The sequence below is a fragment of the Phasianus colchicus genome, chromosome Z (assembly GCF_987193195.1).
Source record: "Phasianus colchicus chromosome Z, bPhaCol1.hap1.1, whole genome shotgun sequence".
In the NCBI taxonomy this organism is placed as follows: Eukaryota; Metazoa; Chordata; class Aves; order Galliformes; family Phasianidae; genus Phasianus; species Phasianus colchicus.
The window spans coordinates 7941924-7955704 of NC_143476.1; the positions used below are offsets into that span (position 1 = coordinate 7941924).

Sequence of the window (13781 nt, forward strand, 5' to 3'; positions counted from 1 at the left end):
AAAGATATGTAGTGAAAATAAGTCCAGGCTGGCTGTCCTTGTGGGCATCAGCTGCTGGCTTCTGCATTGGTGTTGCCATGAGCATGGCACAGCAGGTAAGGGATTGCTTTTCCTTGTGGGACAGCTGTTAAGCCATTCTGATTCACCCTTTGCATCCACAGCATACAGTTTTTTCCCACACTGCTGTTTCTATCCAGCCGTGTGCATATGTGCAGTGCTACAGATGTTGGTGGTCCTGCCTGTGGCAGGGAGTTGGAGATTCCTGATCCTTGAGGTCCCTTCCAACCCGGGCCATTCTGTGTGTGTGTGTGTGACTGGCTAAACACCAATTGTTGCTAGCTCAGCAGGTATACTGCTAATTATTGAACGTCTGACAGCTGCTTATCAACACTTGGCCACTATTTCTGGACAGCTGCTCATCCCTGAAGAGAGAGAAGTTTGGAAGGAGGACAGAGGGGAGTCTCTTGATGCCTGCCTGTTGCATCCCAACCTGCCCACAGAGTGAGTCAGTTCGGCCTTGTGTGGAGGCCCTGGCTTCTTTGGAGTCTGTTTTTCTTTTGCTGAGCTTCTCCTATCCAAACAGAATGGCCTTACAACATGCTTTCTGGTCCTTAATACTAAACCCATGCAATTTGTAACTATTACAGTTCTGTAAGTGAGAATTGATCACATGATTGAACAACTGTATTTCTAAAATATGTTATGAAATAACTTCTTTTTACTAATACTAATACTAATAAAGTCTTTCTACTTTTTCAAACTGTTTCTAAGGGCAAATTACAAAACACATTGTGCTGTACTGCTTCAGAGCAATCCCACATTTGATAGCCAGTGCAGAAACAACATTCCATCCTACAGCATTAGCTAGTTCAGAGGTACCAGACGTGTATCTGGATGTGGCTGTTGTGAATAACTGGGGCTGAGGGATCAGAAGTGACAGCTCCACTCTTGGAGACCACAGAACTAAAATGGAAAGATAAAATAGTTGCAGGGCAATTGTTCTGTGTGCCTGAAGCAGGGACCGATTTATGGGGGAGAGATTTAACAGTTAAATGAGGATTACAGCTGCAAGTCTGTGAAACAGATATCAGGGGTCAATGAATGTGTTAACAGCTGTGATGAAGAAGAAATGAATCCAAAGGTGTGGGCAGGGGAAGGAAATCGGGGTGGACTCACAATTTTCCCTTACAAATAACTGCCCAAGGAGGGAGTGGAGCTGTGAAACAGCAACAATATCCCATAGCCTTAGAAGGGAGAGTGGGTCTAAAAGCTGTAACACAGACAGTGGTTAAGGATGTCTTCTGGAACCTTGTCTGTGGCCTTATAACACCCCAATCCTGTCGGCACGGAAGGCAGACGGCACGTATCGGCTGGTGCAAGATGTAAGGAAATGACTGAACCCGTTCTCAAAAGACAGCCTGTGGTTCCTAACCCCTATACCCTAATGAGTCAGATCCCACACGGACAGCAGTGGTTTGGTGTGAGAGACCTCAAAGATGCTTTCCGGACAGCCTTTGGACTCAGAGAGAAATGGCTGCGTTTGTATGAGGACACATTGTAATCCTATCGTGATTCGTGATGATACTGTAGATACTGGAACTCCTGCTAATCCTTGTCTTGGCAGCATTTGAAGCAAGCAACTGGTGCTGCTGTCATGCAGAAAGCTCCCTTCCAACCACTCAGCAAGCATTTGGATGAGACAGCTTCCTGCTGGGGAGCCCTCCGGCATCACTGCTGCCTCCTCCAGAACCATACCTGCAGATGCTTCAGAGCTCTTCAGCATGGACTTCCTTCCTCCCATCAGCAGCTGCTCCTGCACTGACCTTCATTCACACTGGGATACCATCTGCTTCCAGCAGGAGCTGACCTGCGAGACAGAGAAAGGAAACGTGGATGAGCACCAATGCAGAAGCACAAGGCTGTGTCACCACCACGTCTTGCAGCCTTGGGAAGTCAGCTGCAACTGCAGCCTTGGTCAGAATTACAGCGGGCACCGTAAATTAAGTGTGACCTCTGAAGTTGTTGCCATGATCAGAAATAGACGCTGAAATCGCTCACATAACTGTCGGTGGTTCCCTCCAAATTCTTTTGCTTTGGGGAACAGATGGACTCGGAATGGAAGGACACGAGAAAAATGACATCTGTTTGAGCTCAGCAGACTTGAGAGGTGGGCCTGGGTGAACCTGATGAGGTTCAGCACAGCCAAGTGCAAGGTTTGGCATTTGGGCCGGAGGAATCCCAGGCATTCTTTTGTCATCGTGGTGGTTTCCAATAGACCCCAACAATGAGACATCAGGTCGCCGTGTGGGCTCCTGGGTGACACTGCCATTTCCCAGCCATTGCAGCCTAGGGGCAAATAAAGTAAAATACTTCAGAAAGATCTCACACTGATTGCATATTTTACTGTTCTTTTACACAAAACAGAAGGGGAGGGCAGCAGATGCATGCAGCTGCATCAACACCCAGGCTGCTAAAGGAATGGAAAGACAGAAACATCAAATATGTTATTCTAATGCAAGGAGGGAAGCTTTTTTCAATGTTACTTTTTATCATTTAAAATAAGCAGTTGGCACTCTTAAAGGAAAATCCTAGGCCCCAGGTTCTGGCAGTGTGGCAATCTGGCACGGACTCAGCTGTGAATGATCCAAACAGTCTGTTCCAGATTTTAACATCCCTTCTATGCATTCACAAGTTTTCTCTCTTGACTTCCCCTTACAGCCGTTAGATGCCAGCAAAACATCCCACAAACACTCCTTAACTCTGTGCACACAGGCACCCATCCAACCAGAGCCATCAGTCATTCCCAGCCATGCGCTCTTCCTCCAATCATGGTCAGCATCACACGGCCGTCACGCAGCTCACTTGACTCAGTTTTTCTCTTCTTTCTGGAGGTGTCCTTGCTTCTCAGCCTTACCTTCTCGTGATGTTTATCTCGCTCTGCAGCTCCTGCTCTGAATAGGCTTTCTTGGATTCCCGCATGACAGGCACAAAATGCAGCCACAGCCCCTGCCACCAAGGTCAGCTCTTCAGCACACATTACCTGAGGAGCACTTGGCAACTCCTGCAACCTGAGCAGTGCCAGGAAGACTGTTTCACTTCTGCTTCTCCTGGCTCAGAAATTCATTTTCCTACCTAGAAAATGGGAAAAGAAAGAAAAACAATCCTGACATAAGCAGACACAAGTGTTACTATGGAATTCTGGAAGGCAAGGGATTTGCCCTCTGTGATGAGAAGTTGACTGCAAAGAACTCAGAAGAGCCATGAGCAGGTTGTGAACTTGTGGGTAAAATTAGGAACTGCAGCAGTGCAGGGCTTCTGGAGGTGAGGGTCTGCTACAGCCGCCTGGAAAGAGAGCCTGTTGGTGGGAGCTGCTTACTGCAGCCAGCAGAAGCATCGCACTCACTGACTCTCATCCTGATGGGGGATTCCAGTCAGTCTGGGAAATCAGCATGGCTGGCTGCAAGCAATCTGACAGACTCCTGGAGTGCAGTGAGAATCACTCTGTGGTGCAGGCATTGGGCACAGCAAGCAGAAGGGAAGCATTGCTGGACATGGTGCACACCAGGGGTTACGACAGGAGGCGGTCAGGGCTGCAGTGACCATGCCCTCCTTGAGTTGGTGATCTCAAGGAATGCGGGCCTGGCAGGAAGCAAAGGCAGGAGCCTGAACTTCAGGAGAGCCAGCTGCAGGCTGTTCCAGGAATTCTTGGACGAGATCCTCTGGACAACTCTTTGTAGGGGCAAAGGGATGGCAAAGAGCTGGTCACTTTCTCAGAAAAAAACTTGCTCAGGTTGCAGGCTGAGCTGCAGGAGAGGAAGGGGAGGAGGTGCCAGCACGGCTCTGCACGATGCTCTGCCACACTGGGCAGCTTGATCATGGCTCAGCAGTGGGATCAGACGAGGAGAAGGGGAGAAGGAAATCAAGGATGGGAGGGAGCCATCAGACACAGTCAATAAGTGTCTGTGAAGTCTTGCAAACCAGAGATTCCCAGGTTGTTTCTGCTTTTGCAGCATTTGTGTGGTGCAGGGTGAGCAAAAGGTTCTGCTGCTTGATTCTTCTGCAGGAGCCGCCTAAAAGGGAAATGGCCACTGAACTGCAGACCAAGCAGTACTGCCTGACGTTGGCCAGGGGGAGCTTCTCCTGCCGCAGTGTGCTGATGACAGGTCTGGAGATGATCTGCACGGCCAGCTCGTAGGTGGGAGCCAGGAAAGGACACGATGGGAGGAGAGAGGTGTTAAAGAACAGCCAAGGCATGGAAATGCATTAGAAGGCCCTGAAAAGCATCACAAAGCCACAGCCAGGAAGCTTGGGAGTATCATGAGCAGCATCCGGGATGCGAGAGATTATTTGCTACCATGCCAAATGGTAGCAGAGCTCCCCCTGCAGACATCCCAAAGCCAGACAAAACAGGAACAAACCCGGAGCTGTGCTGCACGCACCCCACAGCCACAGCATTGCAAGCTGGGGTGCCTTGCTGTGTGCTGCATTCATCCCAGTCCGTGTGAATGAAGACTCTGGAGGCAGTCAAGGCGTTGATTGAGCACGAGTGTGCTTTTATTATTATAGAAAGGACAGGAGGGTGTGAGAGGTCCACGGTGAAGATGGGACTCATCCTGTCTTGTCATGGAGAGAGTGGCTCAGAGCTCTCAGTGCTGCTGTCCGGTGCCTGGGACTGGAGGCCTGATTGAAAGTCCCCCTGCAAGAGGCTCTGCTCCTCTTCACTGATGCTGACCTGCTCCTGCATGGAGGTGCTGCTGTCGGGGCACTCACACTGTGCTTCAGATGGGCTGCACTGCAGAGACTCTGGGTTAAAATCCACACTTGTGACTGTGGTGTCTGGGAGGCTCAGGTCAGCAACTTCAGCAGAGCCAGGTGTAATGAGAGCATGGACTTCGATGAGCTCCTTCTCTCCATTAATGTTGTTAGATGGAAGGCTGCTATTGGAACTGCAGCAATTTGTGCTTCCTATGAGCTCTCCACTGATGGAAGCACACAGAGCATCCTCGCTACTTGCCCTGGATCTTGTGGGTTGGCAAGGGCTCGATTCACCTAGAAAGGATACACAGGGGTTAGTGTCAAACTTTCACAAGCTGAATTACGACAGTGGTTCTTGATCAGGGGTGAAGATTTAGGCACGGGATTGAACGCTAGAAAGAGATACATGTGCAGAGCAAGCTTGAATTCTATGTTCCTGAAAAGCAGGGATTTGGAAGCTGCATTTGCACCCTTACCTGCCAGGACTACCACTGCTGTTTCTGAGGGCTGCCTGGCATTGCGCTGCAGTTGGCGTTTGCTGCCAGAGGATGGCTTCCTGAGGCTGAAGCAGCAACACCAACTGCTAGCTGGTGATTCCTCATTCTTGCTGGGTGGATTTTGTCTGGAGAGAGAAAACAGCCAATGCTGTGAGTCGTGCGTGGTGCAGGGTGAGGGAAGAGCAGCACTGAGCTCTTGGCAGCAGTTGCTTGTTCCTAGCACTGCCTGGTTTCTGCAGGAAAACACAAAAACCCACCCAAACAATGATGCTAGGTGCTGGAAAAGAAAGTCCTCTTTACCTGTCAGATGGAAAGTCAACGACGGTGTGGAATTTGCCCTGCCCAGCTGCAGGGCTTTCTTCCACTTCAATGTCCCTGCTGCTCTCTGTTACCACAGAAGAGGTGCTGTGGCCTCGCCTCTGTGCCTGTGCCTCCTCCAGGCTGAGCAGCTTTGTGGCAGCAGAAGAGACCCCCACAGACTTGGGCCCTGGGAGAGAATTGTGCCCTGTCAGGGAAAACCACAGGTAAGAGCGAGGATCAGAAAGCAGCAGCACAGCCACCACAGTTCTGGGGGAGGTGCTGTATTTTTCTCAGGCTTGCTTATCCGAGCCACTGGAAGAAGAGGAGCCCAAAATAACCATGTGGGCAGAGGTGTGTTTATGGCAAAGGACACGGTCATCATTAAGAGCAGCTTACTGTATCAAAATAGGCAAGGAAAAACCCAAGGAAATGGGGGCAGGGAACTGAGAAAGCTTCGCTGCCACACTTGCATCAAGCTTTTCCTGCGTGCAAAGCATAATAATGACGGTTTCCTCCTTGTGAAGTTTGGGCTTGGACATTCTCAGCATCCAGCAACAGGATGCCATACACTAATGGAAGTCGAGAGGTCTGCTGTCCCCTTGATGGTAAAAGAGTATCTCAAACATCCTGGAGAAGGCCTGCATTTGGTCAAGGTGTCAGGTCAAGATCAAGCTAATGGAGGAAGACACTCACCTGCTGCATCTGCAATGTCTGCTCTGGATTTGGAGCAGAAGAGGACGTCGGTGTGGTTGATGATGAATTCCACCACATCCGACTGCGTCTGCAGCTCCATGCAGGCAGCTCTTCCGCTGGCGCAGGCAGACTCGTTCTGCTGTGATCTGTAGAAAAGGCAGATTTTAGAAGTCATTTCTCCAAGACCGTTTCCCCAAGTCTGAATTGTTGCAGCCAAAAGCTGTCAGCTGAGGCTCTGGAGACTTCCGCAGTGGGCAATCAGTGATGCCACTGCAGAAATTCCCCTGGATGATCAAGGACACGTCAGTCCCATCTCAACAAGACTGCAGAAATTGTCACCTAGACATTGTGCCCGTGGGGATGGAGAACAGCTCAGGCTCCTGCTCTTCTGTCAGCCACAGATTTTACAGGAGAAGAGCACATTTGATGGAGAAAAAGGGAGCACTGTTTTTTTTTTTAATGGAGAACAGATGTAAGCGTTGTGTTGAAACAGAACCAGCAGTTTACCTTAAGAGGTTTGGAGCCCACACAATGGCTAGGTTCTTGGCATGCATGTTTGTGATGGTGGAGCTCCCAGCCAGACACGCCAAGTGTCTCATCAGGAACTCCAGTGTCCTGGAAAACAAGAGAGGCAAACGTTCAGCACCAACGAGCATACCGTGCTGTAATTCAGAAAGCAAACCTCCATTCAAGCTACTTCTTGTGATTGCTACTGTCACCGAAGATGAAGTAGATCCAACCTGACTGAGTGCCACGCTGCAGCACCAAGCCCCAGCACAGCACAGCCGCAGCCATCAGCTGCACCAAGCGTGCCCCCGTGCCCAGGAACTGACCCCATAAAGTAAGCCCATGGAGCCTTCAACCCTTCAGCATACACAGGCATCGTGTTGCCGGCGTGAGACAGAGCCTGGAACCGCATCGTTGCCCTCTGCAATGCAGCAGGGCTGAGCTCAGCAGGCTGAGGGCAGCACTGACCTGTAGTGAGGAGCGGGCAGCTGCTGGATGACGTCCTGCATTCTGAGCAGCCGCTCCTCCTCTGTAGCGGCACCAACAGCATCCTGGAGTAGTGCAGAAAGGGAGCGAGACACCAATCAGGCTAGTACACCACTGCGAGTAAACCTCGTGGGGCTGACAGCAAAAGGGCCTCCGAGCTGGGGCACTGCTGCAGCCATCTGCCAAGAGGCCCAGGAAGAGGGAAATGAAAGACGTGGCCTTGTGCTTACCGAGAACTTGCCGTACAGCTGGTGGGTGAGCAGAGGGTTCGGGAGCTCCCTGAAGTACATCTTGCAGAGGGAGCTCACGCTGTGAATGTCGCGGACGGTGAGCTCAGGAATCTGCTCCGACTCAAATTCCTGCCTGGAGAGAGGGACGCAAACCCGGTTGAGCGAGAGGAAGGCAAGCCCAAAGCCACACCAGATGCACTCAGGCTGTGTCAGTCGCAGCACTCTTACCGCAGTCTCTGGATGTTGGACGCGACGCCGGACAGGCGGTATATCCCCTGCACCACGCCGTGCTGCTCAATGAACTCAGCGCAGCTCTGGAGGACCTGGGGGACTGAAGAACACGTGCCAGCCGTCAGTGGAGCTCCTGATTCAGTCGTGCTGCAGGCTGTGCTTCACATCCCATCCACTAAGCCCAGCCAGGCTTGGCTGAAGCAAATACAGATGTGCTTGTCTCTTAGGAGCATCCGCCTCACTTTATCCTTCAGCCATCAACTCCCATTACACGTGTCTCCACGGCTGTCAGCCTGCCCCCTGCTAGATACGAGCTCCCTTTCATCTTCTTTAGATGCCCAGCAGAGGAAGATCTCAGGAATGGGCAGCTCCTTACCATCACGACCGGAGTGGAGAAGATGCTCTCCCAGGTCACCGCCAAACACCCTTTCCTTCTCCACCTCCCGCTCGGTCGGTTTCTTTGGGCGGGCCTTCACCAAGGAACGAAGGAAGGTGAGGATCTTGCTGCGTTTCTTGGGCACTGCACAACAAAAGGAAGAAACCAGGTCATTTCAGGTCTGGCTCCGTTGGACGAGGCCGAGCACAGCACATTCTACAGAGCACGTCAGAACGGGAAGAACATTACCAACCAGTACATACAAAAAGGGATTTTCCCCATCTCTGGAAAAGCCCAAGGCCAGGTTGGATGGGGCCCTGGGCAGCCTGGTCTAATCTGACATTAAATGTGGGGGCTGGGAGACCATCCTGAGGCAGGAGGGTTGGAGCATGATGATCCCTGAGGTCCCTTCCATCCCAAGCCATTCTATGAAGATTCTATAGTTTTGCCAAGTCCAATCATAAAATCAGGAGGATTGGGCCAAATCTCTGCCCCATGGTGTGCATGAAGAATCATCAACCCAGAGGACAATGTGGCATCGATAAAGGAGGTACTAAACATGGAACACACCCCCAAAAAGACTTCATTTTGCTTCCCCACACCATGAAATGTAACATCCCTACCTGGCTTTGGCACAGAATTGATGAGTGCCTCAGGAATGTTCTTATTAATGAGTTCCACACACTCCCCTGGGAAAAATCCCACCTGTAACAAGAAGAAAAGAGAGGCCAACTATTGCATGCAGCACTTCTCAGATCTGAACTGATAAACCAAAAGCCACGTAACATTTCCCTCGGAACGTGCTTGCCTGACGTTCCATAAGACTATCCAGCAGAAAATGGCCATAGTTCACAGCATAAAGGTAACAATTTTTCAACATTTGCAGCCAAAGACAAGGTCCCCTGACACCGACACAGGGAAACTGTTTATGTCCATTAGGCATCCTGAGCAGGCAGAGCAGCTCTAAGCTGAGATTCCTGCCTTTACTGCAGTTGCACTCTCCAGTCTGAAGCTTGTGCCTACCTGGAAGCCGAGCTTGCCTCTCCACCAGGGGGTCAGCTCCTTTGGTGGCATGTCGATGACACACACGATGTCTCCCACCTGCAAGAGATTGCAGTGTCAGTCCCAGCTTCAGCACGGCTGGGAGGAAAGCACAGCTCAAATGACTGCATTCTTCTGCACTGCCCAACATCGCCGAGCTTGAGAGCACTTGCACCAGTGCAGCTCTGAAGGCATTTGCCACTGTAAAATTGAACAACAAGGAACGCCTTGAACTGCTTACCTCAAAGGAGAGTTCATCCGCTGCCTGGGCAACGTATCTCTTAACGACATGGGCAGCAGCAATAGCTGGAACATTCACAGGTGCCACCTCATGGTCCAGCAGGGGCTTCCCCTTGTTCTCAGCCTGAAACAGAGAGCACAGGCCACGGTGAGGAGCTGGGAACCAACAAGGAGGATTTCAAGGTGAGGAGCACATCTGCAGAGAAAGCTGCAGGAAATGCACTCGGTCCTTATCGTGGGCACTTCAGAAGGAACTGCAAGTCTAATAACGGCTGTTTCTCTCCCTGGTGTGCAGCAGGCACACGCCAGCAAAGATGCATCTCTCCCCATCCAGACTAATCAGCAATGGCACTGACGCAGACAGGTGGCCTTGTCCATTTTGCCCCCTCCTTTCCTGCGCTCTTTGTGCAGGAAGGCTGGCTGTTTAAGATGCTAGGAGACCGTGAAGAGGGAAACCAAAGCTACGGCTGCAGTTACAAGGTGCAAACAGTGCCATTGCAAGCACCAAGCAGCTCTCTTGAGCAGTCCAACCAACAGCGAGGCCAAACAGAGCAGAGAATGATTGTTGTTTCTGCAGCCATTTCAAGGGAAAAGTCAGTAGAGGACAAACCCCACAGCCGAGATGGCTCTGGTACTTTTAAAAACTTGCCACGCTTGCACTACTGACTTGCCACAGAGGAGCTCTCTTGGAAAGCAGGAGAGCACATCTGCGGCTCACTCTGCTGGCTGCAGTCAGGGAACAAAGACCAATCAGAGCTTCATACTCTACCTCTGTCCATGCCAGGTCAGGCCCACAGCTGATCTCGCTGCACGCCACAGCCATCAGCGTAGGTGTGACAAGCTGGAACTGAAAAGAAACACACTTTTATTTTCTCTGTTCACATCTCTGCTGTGCTCCCTACAGCTGTCGGGCACACTCACACAGCCCAAGCACGCCTGCTGGTGTCCCTGGTGATGCTGTGCAGCTCTGCACAAGCTGGGGCTGGGACTCTTTGCCTAAGGGATTGCTTTCCATAAAACCAGCTGGTCACAGCACCACAGACAGCATCCTTCTGAGGGCTGAGCTGCAGAGCACGTGGAGAAAACCCACACGTGACCAGCGTCCCATCAAAGCTGGATGAGGCTGTGTTACTAAACACGGGGCGTCACGGGCTGCTAAAGCATGTGGGGGGACAAACCATGGCAGGTACCTGGCAAGAGATCAGAACGAGGGAGAGAAATCTCACGAATCTGCAGCCGTTCCTTGTCACTTTGCTCTGATCTTCCACGAGCAAAAGCTGCAGCAGGGAAGCAGGCAGAGGGTGGAGAGAGGAGAGAGAAAGAGCAGGTCAGTTTGCTTCCACGGTTTAGCAAAGACTACGAGGGAAAAACCAAAATCTGCCCTCCCTCAACTTAAAAACTTAAGTTTTCAACTTAAAACCATTTCCCTTTGTCCTGCTGTTATCTACCCTTTCAAAGAGTTGATTCCCCTCCTCTTTTTAGGCTCCCTTTAGGTACTGAAGGCTGCCATGAGGTCACCCCACAGCCTTCATTTCTCCAGGCTGAACAAGCCCAGCTCCCTCAGCCTGTCTTTGCAGGGGAGGTGCTCCTGTCCCCTGATCATCTCTGTGGCTCGCCTCTGGACCCTCTCCAACAGCTCCCTGTCTTTCTGGACACTGTACTGCAGCTGGGGCCTCACAAGAGCAGAGCAGGGGGGGACGATCACCTCCCTGTCCCTCATGGCCACCCCTCTGCTGATGGAGATAATGTGATCCTATGAGCTCCGCCAGCCAGCAGTTCTCAGCACTCACTGTCCCCCCGTCTCTCCCACACTGTCTCAGCTTACCTACAAGGTGCTGCACAGGACGGTGTGAAGACAAAGGGACGCAGTCGGTGCACAAGTGCAACAAGCGAGCTGCTCAGTCAGAGCTCCAGCGCTCCAATGAAGGGACGCAGCACGCACTGCTCCTCCCCTCATTCTAGCCCTTATGACATCACTGAGGGCCACCAGGCTGCTCCACCACGACGCACAGGGTGGGGAGGCAAGACCAGTCACAAGGGCAGAAGATTCCAACAGCCCAGCCCAACGTTCTGGAATCAGGGGCTGCTTGGAATTCTACCCCAGCCAAATCCTGGAGAAGCTGGCACGGGGTCGTCATGACCAAAGCGCAGGACCTGGCGCTTGCTCTTGTTGAGCCTCGCACAACTGGCCTCAGTGCATCCCTCTGGAGGGCCTTCCTGCCCTCAGCCAGATGGACGCTTCCTCCCAGCAGCGTACCTTGCAGTGCTGGGCCCATGTCAAATCCACACTAGAGTGGGTTTTGTTACATTCAAGGGCATGTTGCAGCACCCATCTATTTCACCTGGAAGGAAATAAAGCAGGAGATGGGAGAAACACAGAACTACTGCCAGACTGCTTTATCCCTTTCTCAGCCCAACTTCCCTTGCCTCATCCCCTACCCCAACTCCTAAATGATGCCCACAGGCTGATAGTTGGATCTCAAGTCCATAGGACTCCTTTCACAGGGCTCCATCAAAAAGGCTGTCACACTTGTTCCGTACGCTCACACTGACCCAGCAGTGGTATCACAGTCACTTAACACACACACAACAACCAAACCCCGAGCATGCACATCCCTTCCTGCGTGACTGCAGCCCACAGCTCCCCTTCACACCTCCGTGGATCTCTGGTGTTTTACACGGATGCAGCCTCGCTGCAGCTCTGTGGCTGTCACACAAGGCCTGCAGGACCTCTTTCTCTGCAAACCCCGTCTGCAGGCATTGCTGCACGAGGTTCACCTCCTGCCCTCCTGAGCAAAAACAAGCACTAAGAACAAGAGCAAAGCACACTGGACTCGACCTGGCTGGATCCCCAACCCTCAGTCCTGTCAGACGGACCCTGGTGTGGAGACTCATCCCCAAAGCCTGGCTGGACATCAGCACAGGCATCATTCTTCAAACGCCCCATCCAAGCAGCAAGGGATCAAAGCGTTGGCACAGCTGAAACAGAAATGCTGTGTGAGTTTCCTGTTAGCACTGAGCAGGAACAAATCTACCGCTGAGCAGCAGGATGTGAGACAAGCAGCAGAAGACACCCAACCTGCAGAACCAGCTCGTTTGGGGTCGGTCCAGATGTTTGTCTGCTCCCTTCCCTGGCCCAGGCCAAGCTTGTGAGCTGCTCCTCCTTTGTGCAGGGGGAAATGGTGCAGATGCCATGTGGTGGCTATGCACAGCATGCCTTGCACTTGCTTTTCCTCTCTCCATCTGCCATTAGCAAACAGCAACTCCAGCCTCCAGAGATCACTGAGTCCAACCCCTGCACAACAGTGAAAATAAAGATATGATAAGGGGTACTTAAAGCACAGCATCTGTAATCAGATCAGACTCCTGCACTGTGAAGACTTCCATGAGTATTCCTGCAGAGTGCATCACTTAGTCTCTCTTTAGCCTTGTGTTCATGGTTTTCCTGTAAGAGCTTGTCTAAACACTGCCTGTAATCGTGGTTATGCTAGAAGCATTTGGATTTATTGATCCTTAGTGTGATTTCAATAACAAATGCAGATGGTTTTTTGTTAGGGACAGCTTTCAATTTCTCAACTGAAATTTCAATATTGCATTAGGTGTTGACAACCACGGGGCTGCAGTACAGAGAATTACAGGAAGATTAATTTCTCCATCTCCATGCTCCTAGACATTTATGATTACAGTGATGTAGTTATATACAAAGTTGCAAGATACCAAAGCTAGAATAACCTCTTGGTGCAGCAGGATGTCTGGAGCCCAAGTGCAGAGTCTCAGTGTTGCAAAGCCTTGAAGAGGTGCACCGTATGTGCTGGGGCTGATGACACAGACACTGGAGCAAGGCCAGTGTGATGTGAGAAACTTGACCAGCAGCTGATCTGTTGTCAGCCATTTCTGGACACAAACGGGATCTGGTCGACTTAGGACATGACCTTTGGGCTGGAGAGCAACTCCCCGAGGAATCACACAGCCACTGCAGACCGTCTGCAAGAACCCCATACCAAAACAGCTCATCTGCAATCAGTTTTTAATCTGTGCAGCAGGGATTGGAACAGGCGCACGCTCTCTGGAATTGCAGGAATGTTCACAAGTGGAATGTACATCACCTGTGTGCTCCAGCTCTTCTGTGTGCATGCTAGGAGCAGTGATCCCCCTGCACCCAGGGCTGCAATAAAGTCCTGTGGGCTTTCTAACCTGCCCACCAGCAGCCCAGGCTGCCCAGAGCCACATCCAGCCTGGCCTTGGATGCCTGCAGGGATGGGGCATCCACAGCCTCCCTGGGCAACCTGTTCCAGTGCCTCACCACCCTCTGGCTGAAAAACTTCCTCCTCACATCCAACCTAAACCTCAACACCCCCCGTCTCAGTCTAAAGCCATTCCCCACTTGTCCCATCACTGTCCACCCTCCAAAACAAAACACCTCGG

General features: G+C 51.5%; 1 long non-coding RNA gene across 1 annotated transcript; it reads right to left on the reverse strand.

Annotated features, from left to right (window-relative positions):
- Positions 1–10125: 10125 nt before the first annotated feature.
- Positions 10126–11303, reverse strand: LOC149912392 (uncharacterized). Its single transcript, XR_016461537.1, has 3 exons — positions 11182–11303; positions 10547–10633; positions 10126–10203 (listed from the first exon to the last, which is right to left on the reverse strand). It is a non-coding gene; the product is annotated as an uncharacterized LOC149912392 (long non-coding RNA).
- Positions 11304–13781: the final 2478 nt, after the last annotated feature.